The sequence below is a fragment of the Cupressus sempervirens genome, chromosome 4, assembly GCF_028749045.1.
Source record: "Cupressus sempervirens isolate cs-2001-9-10 chromosome 4, ASM2874904v1, whole genome shotgun sequence".
Lineage (NCBI taxonomy): Eukaryota > Viridiplantae > Streptophyta > Pinopsida > Cupressales > Cupressaceae > Cupressus > Cupressus sempervirens.
This window is the reverse complement of record NC_143121.1, coordinates 770,955,801-770,970,717: the sequence shown is the minus strand read 5'-3', so window position 1 is coordinate 770,970,717 and position 14,917 is coordinate 770,955,801.

Here is a 14,917-nt window from a genome sequence, read left to right as displayed (position 1 = left end):
TCAAACCTACACAACTCCTCTATTTTGTTCTCTTCTTTGCATCTTCTTTTTCATGTTCACTAAAGTTTGTCTCTATGCCTCCTTAAATAGATAATTTGGGTCCTTTTCTATTTCTCACAATCATGGTAGATCTTAAGGTTTGTGATCTAATCCAAAAAGAATGATGTATCTATTCATCTCCTTCTTTTTTAGAAACTTCTCATCAAAATCATTCATTAGGTATCTCACCTAATCCTCTCCTTTAATAAAATGATCCAATGCATCAATCCTTATCTTCAACATGCTTTTCATATCCCAAGAAATCAACTGAGTTAGCTAGTAATCACAATTTATTATATGCATTCAAAATATTGTTTCTTGGCCAACACTATGTTCTGACACTCAATCATCACAAATTTCCTCAGCCATTATAAAGCTTCTAGCTTGGCATCAACATTGTTTTCTTAGTCAATACTAATACTCAATCAAAATTGAATTTTCTCGGCACTTACTATGGCTCAGCTGACACTAGTATCACTTGGCATGAACTTAAAAATTCCTTAGTCTTCTTTTGTATTCCTCAATCAAGCTTAATCAAACTTTTAGTCTTTTCTCATGTATTCCATTGTAACTTCCTTTTCATAACTCAATCTTTCCCCTAGGTTATTTTGTTATGAAAAACTTCTCAAATCCTCTTTATCAATCAAATAGATATGACATTAAGATTAGATAGCAACATGCCTCATTAGTAGATTTGACATTAATGACAACATACAATTGTTGGAAACTAAAAAATTGTAGTTTCTAACAATCTCTCTCTTTGGCATTGATGGCAACACCTTAATTTTTTTAATTTTATGAATACAATATCCCTCTTTTTCACCATGCAATCCCAAAGGTTTCACTTACATGAGTGACTAATATCCTTAGTTTCATTTTGATTCTCATCCATACAATTTTAGAAACTCCCTCTAAGTTATAAATATTCTCCCTTTAGTATTTTAAACATCAATCTCTCTTTCTATTCATCTCTCCCTCTTTAACAACAATGCCAAAGACACTATCTCTCTTGGCTTCATTTCCTTCATACATGAAGATAGGGACATGTTAGATCTTAATTCTATCATCTATGTTCTATATATGATTGATATGTTATGTTCTTCTTCTTCTTTACTTGACTTGACTACCTAAGGAACCTCCTAAGGTAGAACTATCTGCATCAATGTGTAAGGTATTTTGATTAGCACATTTAATGCAATGTATCTTTGTAACTTAAGTAGCATTTCTTAAGGGAATCCCCTAGTTTACCTCTAAGATATTCATGAGCATCTTTAGGTAAGGATTTAGTGAATATGTTAGCAATTTTTTCTTTGGTGTGTACATATTCTAACTTCACTTCTCTGTCTTGAACTAGTCTCTCAAGTAGTGATACTTGATAGCAATGTGCTTATCTTTTGTGTGCATTACATGATTCTTTGATATGTTGATAGCACTTGTGTTATCACGATAGATAACCGCTGGATCTATAATATCTTCCTTCATTCTTTTCTTTAATTTCTTGCTCCACGTGATATTTGAACAATTCACTGCAATTGACAAATACTTGACTTCATCTATTGATTGGGAAATATAGTTCTATTTCTTGCTTGTCCATGACACCAATCTCTTTCCTAGAAATAATGCACCTCCACTAGTGATTTTCTTGTCATCAATATTCCCTACCCAATTAGAGTCAGTGAATACCTTCAGTTCAAATCTATCACTCCTCTTGTAATACGATCCATAGTATTTTTTACCTTTTAGATATTCCAATATCCTTTTCATTGCCATCATGTGATTTTCTTTAGGACTTTCTAAAAAAATAGCAACTAGCCCAATAGCTAATGCAATATCATGTCTACTATGAACAACATATTGCAATTTTCCAATCATCAATCTATATAGTGTTTGGTTCACATCAACAGATTCATCACTTTTAGGTAACTTATGTCTTATAGACATAGGTGTGCTCATTGGTCTTGATCCTTTCATTCCAAAAGTTTTCATATCTCATTGATATATTTGGACTAAGTAATGAAAATACTACATTTCATGTGATATACTTTGTAATCCAATAAATAATTTAATTTCACCAAACATTGACATTTCAAGTTCCCTCTTCATTTCATCACTAAATTATTTGCATAATGTTTCTTTTCCTCCAAATATTATGTCATCAATAAAAATTTTAGACAATAGTACCTCATTTTTCTTACCAGTCTTCAAGTATAGATTACTTTTATCATTTGTCCTTTCAAAATCAATCTTCATCAAGTAATTTTGTGGATGCTCTTGGAGCTTGTTTCATTCTGTAAGAATTTTCCTTAGGAAAAAATTTACTCAAGATCAAAGAACTCAAACACAAGCACAACAGTAGACCAGAAAGATTATGATCAGAATATTGATATATATTTGATTCAATATAATGATAGTACACTAGGAGTGCCTATATAAAAAGGCCTCTGAGATGCATCTAGAATGCTTAAGAATCAACATCATGATAAGTCACACAACCAGGTACATGTCCACTAGATATGGGTTATCCTCCATTAAGAATAGGAGTAAGTGTGATGATGAGAGGATAAGCCTACAAAGGTATAGCATGCAAAATAATGTTGTAGACACCATGTGCTAAATTAGGAGTGTGAATAACTATGTTGTCTACATGAAAACTCAGTTAATGATGCAAACTCCAGTGTTGTAGACACCATGTGCTGAATTAGAGTTTCTTACTTCTATGTTGTCAACATGAAAACTCATTAAAGTACACAAACTCCTAAGTGTCTCACAAAATAAATAATAAAATAATGCATTAACCTAAGTAAACTTAAGTAAAGTGTAAATAGTAAATACTTATTTACACCAATACCCCCCCCCCCCAAAGTGCAAATTAGGGAAATGCCCTTAAGCTTATGAAAACTAGAATGAAATGTATGATGGGTCCAAGCTACTAGGCCATGTTAGGTACCCATGTACATAATGAAATGCAATCTCTCATAAAGCGAAGAAATAGGGAAAACATCACCCTCCCCCAAAAAGAGAGATGAAAAAATAAGATGCATAGATGGATGGAATAATCAACACCCTCGCCACCCACGCCCCCCCCCCCAACATTACAAAATACATAAAATATATACAAAAGTGAAGAATGAGAAGAACAAAACCTCATAAGAGGAAAAAATTCACACCCCCCCACCACTCCTGCCCATAAGAAAGAAGAGGAGGAGAGACAAGGTAGTCCCCCCCCAAAATAAAGAATGTCGACCAATGATTGCTACTCCAAGGAAGAAGTTGGTTCATGAGTGCTAAATGATGTTCCTCCCCTTTGGAATAAACAATGGCAAAGGTACAAACTCAAAGATGTGTGGTGGCCCTAAAACTTGCTCAAGTGTCCCTGTGTTGATGCTGACAGTTGCTCCTTCCAAGAGTGCTTCAAAGAATGAGTGTAAATGTGACAAGGATGTTTGTAGAACCTATTCCAAAGAACTAATAGTCTCCTCAACTAATAAAGACTCCTCTAACAACTATTGTTCATAAGGATCCATAATCACGTCAACCCGTAAAGATCGATCATGTAGAGAATGGACATGAGGGTTAGAGTGAGGCCTCACAACAACTATAGAAGGATCATCTTCATCAAAGAGAAGATTTAAATCATCAAGGATGTCTCCCAAGTCTGCTATGTGTGACTCCACGAACAAACCTATAATGCCTGCCATGTAGTCATCAACTGTTGTTGGAGCTAGAAGACAAGGTGTACCCTTTTGTACTGGACCTATCACTGTGGAAATATATGCATGTGGACCATGTTGATTATGTGACCTCTCACTGCAACTATCATAAAACCCCACATATTTAAATCTATTAAAGCATTATCACTGGTGTCACTATTAGTTTCCATAGTATATGAAGTGCAGAGAGGATTATAGGATAAGTTGTGTGAACTTTCCTCAAAGTGAACATCCTTCTCCACAAAAATCTCATGTGTCTCTAGATCCATAAGTCTATATGCCTTTACACTATCTTCATAATCGATGAAAGTATAGGGCCTAGGTGTTGGTACCTTGTATCCTCTTGAAGATATGTTTGGCTATGCTAGACAATCAAAGACTCTGAAGTGACTCAAAATTAGTTTTCTAATGCACCATGCCTCAAAAGGAGTCTTCCTATCTGGGGCATTATGAGGAGACCTGTTAAGTATGTGAGTGGCACTACTAATGGCTTTGACTTCAAGTGTTGGATCAAGAGACTTGGCTTTTATCATGCAACTTGCCATTGACTTAAGAGTTTGAATCCTGAATGCTACAACATCTATCTTGTGCAGACTAAATGTTGGTGAATTTTGAAGATCAATACCCTCAAGTTTGCAAAATTTTTTAAGTCTTCTATCCACATATTTGCTTTCATTGTCCATTTGAAGAACCTTGATGGCTTTCCTTGATTTTTTTTCAACATGACTCTTGAAGGCTTGAAGCTTATCAACCACTTCATTCTTGTGATGAAGGAAGTAGAACCATGTGAAGCATGAAAAGTCATCAATAAAATTAAGGATGTAGCAACCTTGGCTGATTGATGTCACTACAAAAGGTCCACCTAAAACAATGTGAACCAACTAGAGAACAACTAGTGCTCTAGAAGACTTCCATGTATCATACTTCCCCTGGAGATGCATATCCACTAAACATGATGAACACTCACCCTTAGAAAAGTTGATGTTCAATAGACCTTTGACCATATTTTTGGAGAAAAGTTGTTGAAGATAGTGAAAGGCAAGATGACCAAACAACTCATGCCATAGTTTGATTTGTGAATTAGATGGATTCAACAAGGCATGTGAAGGAGACTTAGGCACAAAATGGGAGAAGGAATAAAGCCTCTTGTCATGATAGACTTTCCCACTACAACCAATGAATCATCTTTGAGACTTCACACTATTAATGAATTTGGAAGGAACTCAAATTTGTTGCCATCTCCAAGGTGAGTGATTTGGTAAATTTAGAGGAGATTGGAGCTAAGGTTTGAAACATAGAGAATATCTTTGAATTCCTCATTTTCCATCTCCACATGTCCTTTCCCTTCAACTTCCATTTTGGTATCATCTCCCACAAAGATGTGTGGTACCTATGATTGCTTCAATGAAGAAAAGTCTCCCTTTGAAGAACCCATATGATAGGAGGCACTTGAGTCAAGAGTCCATTCCGTTGAAGAATTTGTGTTTTCCATAAGTGCTTGCCCTTTTCCCTTTAAAGAGGTTGGAGTTGAATCCTTGGAAGTACCTGACACTTGAATTTTTTTCTTCTTGAGTAGGTTTTCCAACTCATCAATTCTTTTGGTCTTGCAATGATGCTCATCATGATTTAGCTTTTTGCAATATGCACAAAAAATTTTGTCCTTATTTTCACTTCCCTTCTTGTTGGAAGAAGAATTGCCTTGCTACGAGGAGGATTGTGGTGTCTTAGATTGTGATTTTTTTCTTCCACTACTTCTTCTTGTTGCTATTAGAACTTCTTCCTCCTTGACTTGATTGTTTCTCATTACTAACCACCAATGCTTTATTCTTTGATGTCGTGAGAGATCTCAAATCTATCATGTTGGATTATTCAAGAATCAACATCTCTAGAAATGCATCAAAAGAAGGCTTCTAGAAAGCACTTCCCATGGTTAACCTATGAGTATTATAACTAGAAATAAAGGAAGCATACTCTGAAGGTAGCCTCTTCAGGATGTGGTGAATCAACTTTTCATCCTTCATGGGATTTTTGTAATCCTTAAGTAGTGCCCTATACTCATTGGCTTTGTTGATGTAATTGTGAATTGTGTCAAATTTCTTTGGATCCAATAGAAGTAGATCATCCTCAATCTGGAATCCCTTTTCCTCATCCACCTTACCATAATGATTCAAGTTTGTCCCATGCAAGTTTGGCTTCCTTGAAACTAGCAATGTGGAAGAAGAGATCTCTATGTACACAACTCCTAATAATTCCTAAAGCTTGACTGTTTATAATTTTTCAATCAATGAGTTCTTTAGCATCAGTGGGTTTTGGAATTGTACCATCAACATAAAGATTTAGAACTTTTTCATTAATCTACTCCATACAATATCTTTCCATGTAGAATAATTGTGTGAAGTTAGAAGTGGACCTTTAGATGAACCCATGATGCAAGAAAGTAAAAGAAAACAAAAGAGAGACACAAAACACAATACACACCCCCCCTTTTCACTCACTCAAAAGAACCCCCCCAAAAAAGATGATTTTGGCACTTTATATATAGTGCATGTACAATAGGCCACTTGTCAAAATGTACAAAGTGTACTTCTAATTTGGCTATATACAACTACCTTTTGAGGCCCAAATCTGTCACTAAGCATTGTAGCTCAGATGTACAACAATTTTGAAAAGTAATCAAAGCATTACAATGCAAGAAAGGCCCTAATTCTGAAAGTGAGATTTTTGTCCACACAACCCTATAATCTGATTGCAAATCTAAAAAATAGACAAAAAATAATACACTTTCAAAAAAATGAAACTTGAAAATGTGTCTAGATGAGCCCATACGGAGCATTTGAAGTTGCTAAATACAGGATTGAATAGGTATAGTCACCAAAAAATACAATTTCTAAAAAATCCTTGCTCCAAAACTAGAAAAGAACACTACCACTAAAAAGTTCAAGAAATTCTACCCAAAATCAAAAAAATTGCACCTGATTTGGAGTTTGAATGACCTTGTTATGGCCTCTCAAAGCCAGGCTACCAAATCAAAAATGCATCTGGAGAGGAGTTTGGGCAAAAAATTGTGAGCTTAAATTTGACAGTCAAATGGTTGTCATAGCAGTTATAAAATGCCTAGGAATGATAGTTAGATGATCATCAAATTTAACTTCATGTCCAACTGACGTCAGTGAAAAAATAGTCACCTTGGGTGACATGTCACAGTCATACCATACGAATTGTATAAAAAAGGTACACATGGTGGTATAGATAGATAGATTGTACTGACTAGATTGTACAACTATCCATGGTGGTGGTATAGTTGAATACACATGGCATAGTACAATCCATCTGATGAGGATGATAGATGGCACCTATGTGTCTAGTGAGTCAGCCCACGTGTCAACTGAGGTGGCACTGGGTGACTGGATGTCCACGTGTCTTGCATGGATTTGTCAGTGTTTCGTAGGCTAGATGAATGAAATATTGTCACTTGGCATGGAGAAAGCTTGTAGTGTGTACTATCATATAGGGTGACATGGATGACAGGTATCAAATAAATGTTTGGGTCTATGTCTACAATGTCATGGCACTAGAATTCCCTATTTACGGTGTTCAAAATAGTCAAGTTTCAGTAGGGACTAGAGCACAGGTTGATGAAATAAACCAATGTTGCCAGAACTTATTCTTTGGTGATTGAGTTTCTTTTGTGGCAGGGGCATGTGTAACACTAGTAAGGGCACTTAGTCCCACATTGGAGGTGGGAAGTGTTTTGAATGTTAATAAAAAAAATGCCACTTGCTTGCAAAGTAAACTAAGCCCACTGTGGTATTGGAAAATTTAGTCATCAAGGGGTGGTGTTGGTTGAAATTTGAAGTCTAATGCCATAATTTATAAAGGTTGTCATGTGCCATAATAATAGATGAAGCCCACCCAAATAGGAATGTTCCTACAATAGAATAAAAAAATTTGTGTAAGGTATAGGGCTGGGGTGTCACTACCTGGTGCCTAAACAAAAAAATTTCTCTATTGGGCCGCCTGGCCGAAATTTTTTTCTAAATTTCTTTTCAAAAATAGTAGGAAAATTTGATGTCAGAAAATAGCAGGAAAAATCTAACAAAAATACAAAGAAAATTAATAGATCTAAAGTAAATTAAATTGTAGATCTAAAGGACCATGCGCAAACTTGCAAATTAGGCCTTCGAGTGTCAATTTGCAAAAAAAAATTTCCTCGCGATCAACTTTGGCCTAAGGTAGGCAAATTTATAATTGATTTTCACCAAAATGACATTCTAGATGCAATGGCAAGGTTTGTTTTAGCTCTAGATGCTCCCAATTTCTGTGATACTCCAGTTTCGAGTCAAGGTGCTAAAGCAATAATGGTCTCAAATGGCTATGTGAAGAGAAATTCTCCAGGCTCTGATACCATGTAAGGATTTTTCTTAGGGAAAAATTTACCCAAGATCAAATAACTCAAACACAAGCACAATAGTAGACTAGAAAGAGCATGATCAAAATATCAATATGTATTTGATTCAATATAATGAAAGTATACTCAGAGTGCCTATATATAAAGGCCTCTGAGATGCATCTAGAATGCCTAAGAATCAACATCATGATAAGTCATACAACTAGGCACATGTCCACTAGATATGAGTTATTCTCCATTAAGCACAGGAGTAAGTGCGATGATGAGAGGATAAGCCTACAAAGGTTGGCATGCAAAATAATGTTGTAGACACCATGTGCTAAATTAGGAGTGTGAATAACTATGTTGTCTAGATGACAACTCAGTCAATGATGCAAACTCCAATGTTGTAGACACCATGTGCTGAATTAGAGTTGCTTACTTTTATGTTGTCAACATGAAAACTCATGAAAGTATGCAAACTCCTAAGTGTCTCACAAAATAAATAATAAAATAATGCATTCACCTAAGTAAAGTGTAAATAGTAAATACTTGTTTACACCAACACAATCCATATAGATATTTGTTCAAATTGCCTACCATATTCTTCTTATCTAAGTCCACAAATCCTTCAAGTTTTTCTATGTACACTTCTTCCTCAAGTATACAATTCATAAAGATGAATTTGGCATCCATCTAATATACCTTAATTTTTTTGTAGGCTGAATATGCAAGAGTTCTAACTCCCTCCAATCATGATAGAAGAGAAAAAAAATCTCCATGGTTAGCTCCTTCTTGAGTATATCCTTTGCATACCAATCTTTTCTTATTTCTTGTAACTTAACCTTTTACATTTAGCTTATACCTAAAAACCCACTTTATTCCAATAACATTATTTCCTTTGGTCTAGGTACTAGGGTCCAAGTGTTGTTCTTCTCAAATTTTTAAATTTATTCATTCATTGCATGGTTCCAATATTCATTATCTAGAGAACATTTCACTAATTTTGGCTCAAATTCACAAGAAGCGTGTATAATTTTTGAGTCTCTTTCTTGTCATAACACTAGATTCTTCATCTCTAATAACTTTTTCAAGTTTATGATGTCTTCTTACATACTTAGCTAGCACAAGTGATCTCCTTCTCTGATCTTTAATAGGTTCATGTTGAAATATAATATTTGGCTCATTATCTCTTTCTTGTTATGGTTTTGGTTCTTGTTTAGCACACTTGATATTTTCTATTTGATGGTCAACATTTTCTGTCTAAGAATCAACATCTTTTGCATGTTTCTTTGTACCCACTATCTGCTTCTCGACAACTTGTTGTCTCACCTCAGCATTCCTTGTCTGGTGGGAAATGACAACCTTTTTTTCTAGTTTCTTAGGAGTTTTTGGAGCACCATCATCCATATATATGAATTTATTGTAATCTTTAGATTCTTTCTTACACTCAACATCATTTATTTCTACAAATTCATCATTTTTCACATTTACACTTTCCACAACTTTGTTTGCATTAGATTTCAAACACTTGTAAGCTTTAATCTTGGTAGAATATCTTAGGAATATACCTTCATCACTTTTAACATCAAGGTATCCATTCCTATTATCTTTAAATATTTAGCATCTACTTCCAAAGATTTTGAAATATTTCACATTAGGAGCATAACCATACCATGGTTCAAAATATATAGCATTTGTACCTTTCTTAACTTGGACTTATTTTAAGGTATAGATAGTAGTATTGATAGATTCTCTCCAATATTTATGTAATACATTCTTCCCCATCATCAATGTTCTAGCAAAGTCCATTATTGATTTGTTTCTCCTTTCATCTATCCCATTTTGAGGAGGGGTCCTTGGTGTTGGCATCTATCTTTTAATTTCTCTATCATTGTAGAACATGTTGAACTCACCACCTCTATCAGATCTTAGACACTTCAAAATCTTCTTTTTATCTTTTTCAACTCTGGCCAAATACCACTTAAATAATTATATTGCATCAAATTTAGCTTTGAGAAATATTACAATAATCATCCTAGAGGAGTCATCAACAAAAAAATGAAATAATTATCTCCAAAATAGCTTTGAACATCAATAGTTCCACATAGGTTAGTATGAACCAATTCCAAAATATCATTGTATGTGTATATTTTTCTCTTGAAATTAGACTTTATCATTTTTTCCAATTGATATTGTTTACACATAGCATTGTCAGGCTTCTCTAGTTTTGGCAACCCTCTTACTTTCTTCATTTTACTAATGTTCACCAAATTGTCAAAATTTACATGACATAACCTTTTTTTCCATAACCAAACATCTTCTTGTTGTGCAAACAAGTATGTTTCATTACATAAATCTAGATAGAAAAAGTTACCTCTTGTCTAATCACCACTTCCACTTAGCTTGCCATCATCATCATATATATTGGCCTTTCTATGATGGAATTAAAATCTATACCCTAATTTTTTTAACTATGAAACCCTCAACATATTAAAGTTAAGTCATTCCACCCACTAAACATTGTCACACTTGATTTTGTTAGATAATTCAATTGTACCTTTACCTTTTACAACATATGTAATATCATTACCAAATTTAACATAGCCACCCTTGTATGGTCCAATATCCTCAAATTTATTTTTATCACTAGTCATATGATTAGAACAACCACTATCAATTATCCATCTATCATTTTTGTTCACATATGAAATTAAAAGAGTTTCCTCGTTGTCACCAAAATCTTCTTTCATAGCAACATAGAAAACTTCATCATCATTACTTTCAAATTCAATGTCAGCTTCCTCTTTAGCAATATAACAATATTTCTTACCTTTGTCATCCTTGTTCTTCTTGTAGTCTCAATCATCTCTCCTTGCTTTGTACTTTCTTTCCTTTCACTCATCCTTGTCTTCCCTATTAGGACAACTTGTAGCAATATGACCAACCTTGTTGGATGAATAAAAAATTATAGGTAGTTTACTTTTGTATTTCCCTATGCCTCTTCCAAATATTTTTGCAATAAGTCCTTCAAGTTCATCAAGCTCATCATTTGAAGTGTCAATGTCACTCTTCACATGTTTTCCTTTTATTTTGCTAAGAACTAATTGTGACTTAAAAGCATATTTAATGGTAGCGAATGTGTAGTTATCAAAATTAGACATCTCAAAAGTAGTAAGTATACAAATTACACCTTCCAAGGTCAAATTTTTACCTAGAGTGCATCTCAACTCTTGTATTATAGAAATGCTAATGGAATATAAAAGAAGTAGAGTTCTCAATACCTTGCTTATCACTATTTCATCATCAATCTTCCCATTTTCACCTCAAATAACATTGACAACTTCCTTGATTCTTATACAATACCGCACTATGTTCTCACCTTTCATCATTCTCATTTCATTAAATTTACCTCTTAGGCTCTCTAATTTGGCTCTCAAGACATTTTCATCTCCTTTATATATGGTCTTCATTTTTTTCCACATTTATTTTTCACTATTATAGCCTTTTATGTCATCAAACTCAATAGAGCTTATGGCAGAAGCAATCTCCAACATTGCTTGGTTGTATTTTTGTTTTTCTTTTAGTTGTTGTGTAGTCAGAGTAATAGTTTTTATATTCACATATTTGTTGTCTACAAATCTTATTGCAGCATCACCAATACTAGGTATGTGTAGCCTCATTAGAATTTTCCATGTAGGAAATTTCTCCTTGTTCAGCTTTGGTACCTCCCTTTTGTGAGTCATGATCTTTAGCTTTAAGTACCTTTAAACTTCTCTTTATAACAATTTTTGTTCTAATACCAATTTTTAGAATGTTTAGAATGACTGAGAGGGGGGGGTGAATCATTTACTCAAGGTCCATTAGTACCAATTGAACAATCACACAATTAAACATTTTTCTATTCTGCTTCTCTTGCTATTGTTGGAATACTTTAAGATAACTAAGAGGGGGGTGAATCAGTTATCCAAGGTCCAAATTTATAGATAAAACCTTTTAGTACTTAGTAAATACTTTTGCATGCATTTATCATCCAATCTCAAACCATATTATATTATTTTCCTAGGTCAAATGAACTTCTTAGAAATGTAAACATGAAATGCCACAAAATTATTCACACAATTTGACACAAGAATTTTATGTGGAAACCCAATTTGGGAAAAACCACTAATAACATGCTACCAATTTTCACTCTTCTGAAGTGAGCTATGTAAGGAGCCAACCTTATTAAAGATTACAATGGAAATTGTTAAATGTGACCATGATTAAAGGATTTACTCATGATTGTTAAGTCAACCTTAATCCATTCAAGGGTTTACTAATGACTATTAGGTCAACCTTAATCCAAAGGATTTATCTAGACTGATACAATTGTTAGAAAGTAAAAAATCACTTGCAAATTATAAATCACTTATTCAGTATTCTACTTGGCATTTAGTATCCTTCATCTATGACAACTTGTTCACCCTTCAAGCCTTCACCTCCTTAAGCCTTCTTTCTTAGTATACCATTTGCATATTCATCCCTTTGCCAAAAAAATGAAGCAACACCTCAAGACTCCTTGACTATCTCTGATTCACACTATAACACTTTTCTTCTAAACTATTATCTCCTTAAATAAAGAATTTAGATCTTTTGTCTCTTAACCTCAATCGTCCATCTTAGGGTTAGGTTAGATTCATTGAATCTACTATCTTTTACATTTTATTCCCTTCTAGAAAATTCCTTTACAATCCTCTTTAAATTAGTCTCAAAATAGTTTATCTTAAATTTTGTGCCACCATCTCATCATACTTATCTTCCACATGCTTCACACAATTCAAGAAATCAACTTTTTTGGCTTCGATTCGTCAAATCTTTGATCAAACTCATTCTAATGGCACTCAGCAATAACATGTTTTCTTGGCAATCACTATCTTCTAATTCTCGTTCAACACTAGGTTGCTCCATACACTAAGTCTTTATTGGTGCTCAACACATATTAAAATTTCTTCACTTGGAACCTACTATATTTCTCTTTTCTCAACACATACTGAACTTACTTTACTTAGCTTCAACTAACTTTCAGCTCGACCTTCTATCTTGATTAGATTCCACTATTTACTTGGTCATGTTTGGTAGACATATTTATTTACTTAGTCTTCTTCTAGTCTTTACTTAATTTAATTATAGCCTTAAGTAGATAAAAAATACACTCTATCATCAAAGTCTTACTTGGTCTTAGTTATTCTTTTATATTCCATATAACTCAATCATTCTCTACATACTCTTGTTATCCTTTCTTTTCAAACCCTCTTCATTAATTGATCAAATGATAGCATTTAGACCAAATTAGCAATTGTCTCACTAGCAAATAGCAAGTTTGACATTAGTGACAAAATAATGATTGTTCCATGATAGGTTTCATCAATCTTCCTCATTTCTATAATTCAACAATCTCCCTCTTTGGCATTGATGGAAAACCAATACCAACAATAATACCAATAAGAAACTTAATACCTTGTATTGAAATCTCTCTCTCTATTAGTATAGGTCCTTCTTTTGTATAGGCTACAATCTTCCTTTTTCTTTAGATATTTAGTGTAACTCTTCCTCTTTCTCTTTCACATTCTCCCTGATTTCTCCATGTATATTCTCCCTCTTTGACAGCAATACCAAAGACTTGTCATCTTCTCATGTGGAAATTAATAATTCAAGTTCTTCCTTTGTCAACTTGCATGTGACTATAAATCTTTTGTTTCATCTCCTTCCTTACTTCAAGTAGGCCCTAAAGTAAGATTCACTCCATCAAGTTGTAAAATATACCATTCAACTTAGTTAATATAAGGCACTACTCTTTCTTCTTAAGTAGCTTTGGATAGGGGTATCACCCCTAGTTTACCTCTAAGATATTCATGTGCATCCTTAGGTAAAGCCCTTGTAATGATACTTGATTGCAATTTTCTTTGTCTGTGTATGCACCACATGGTTCTTAGATATGTTTATAGCACTTGTATTGTGATAGTAAATGACCACAAGTCTAGTATTTTCTTCCTTCATTCCTTTGAGTAACTATTTAATCTACACCACATTTGTGCAATTCACTCTAGAAGCCACATATACAGCTTTAACAATAGACTCTGAAATATAATTTTATTTCTTGTTGGTCCAAGTAACCAATCCTTTCCCTAAGAAAAAAGATCCTCTACTTGTACTTTTTATGTCATAAATGTTTCTAGCCCAATCAGCATCTATATAGGGTCTTAATTCAACCTTGTCATTTTATCGTAGTATAGACCATAGTCTTCTATATCTTTCAAGTATCTCATAATCCTTTTAACAATCAATAAGTGATTCTCCTTAGGATTTGCAAAAAATCTTGTAACAATCCCAATAGCTGGTGCAATATCAGGTTTTCTATGAACAACATCTTACAATTTACCAATCATAAACCTATAAAATGTTTGATTTACTTCAGCAAAATCATCAATTTTGGGTATTTTATGTCCTATCACCATAGGAGTACTAACTGGCCTTGAATCTTCCATACCAAAAAAAATTCAGTATTTCCTTTACATACTTGGACTGAGTAATGTAAATACAATATGTCATCTGATAAACTTGTAATCCAACAAAGAAAGTTATTTCTCCAAACATTGACATCTCAAATACTTTCATCATTTCATTTGAAAATGTCTTATGCAATGAATTTTGTCTTCGAAATGTGATATCATCAACAAATATTTCAGCTCGTAAAATTCCTTTACCTCCTTCAATCTTCAAGTACAAATTGTTATTGTCA